At 47.0% G+C, this 693-nt stretch overlaps 1 protein-coding gene across 1 annotated transcript in view; it reads left to right on the top strand.

Annotated features, from left to right (window-relative positions):
* Positions 1–480: 480 nt before the first annotated feature.
* The window catches only part of LOC147122003 (protein odr-4 homolog), a 440,279-nt gene continuing 440,066 nt past the window's right edge, over positions 481–693 (top strand). The window contains exon 1 of the mRNA XM_085982624.1: positions 481–501. The gene's annotated coding sequence lies outside the window, so the exon portion shown is untranslated. The remainder of the gene's footprint in view (positions 502–693) is intronic.

Genomic DNA, 693 nt, shown 5'->3' with positions numbered 1-693 from the left:
AGAGAGGTAAGGAGAGAAGGAACATACCGACATCTGCAGCAGTACAGGCCGGCCTTCTGTAAACCTACTCAAATCTCAGGATCAGTTGACTTGGGTCAGTCAGTTAGTCCACCAGAGAGCTGTGAGGATCCCGTCTCGCCGTCAGGTGACACGGCATAAAATATACCGAAATAACAACAGAAAATGCTGGAAAAACTCAGCAGGTCAGGGCAACATCCGTGGAGAGAAATTTGAGTTGACGTTTCGGGTTTGACCCTTCTTCAAAACTGGAGAGAAAAGGAACTAGATGTTGCCTGACCTGCTGAGTTTTTCCAGCATTTTCTGTTGTTATTTCGGATTTCCAACATCTGCAGTATTTTGCTATCATAAAATATACCGACCCTTTCTCACATACACCCTGAGGGAGACATTTGTACGCGGCTGGAAACCCGAGGCAACGTCTGTCAACTGGGGACAATAGGATGGGAGGCATTCTGATCTAGGCGCCTGCCACCTTATTATGTGATTATTTTCCTATTATTACTTTCCTGACCTATTATTATTTGGAGGGTGTTGGTGACGTCCTGAAATTAAGCCGTCATTGAGGTCACAATAAGCACGGTGCCCTCACCATTCCCCGTTGATCTCATAATGCGATTTTAGCTCCTCCCCTGGGTCTGTGTTACCCCCCAAGCACAGGGCAGACAGGGGGAA

Source organism: Somniosus microcephalus, chromosome 3 (assembly GCF_052327205.1).
Source record: "Somniosus microcephalus isolate GS21.2 chromosome 3, FLI_Smic_1.0, whole genome shotgun sequence".
Taxonomy (NCBI): Eukaryota; Metazoa; Chordata; class Chondrichthyes; order Squaliformes; family Somniosidae; genus Somniosus; species Somniosus microcephalus.
Note: the sequence above shows the minus strand (reverse complement) of the source record. Positions and strands in the feature narration are given on the sequence as shown.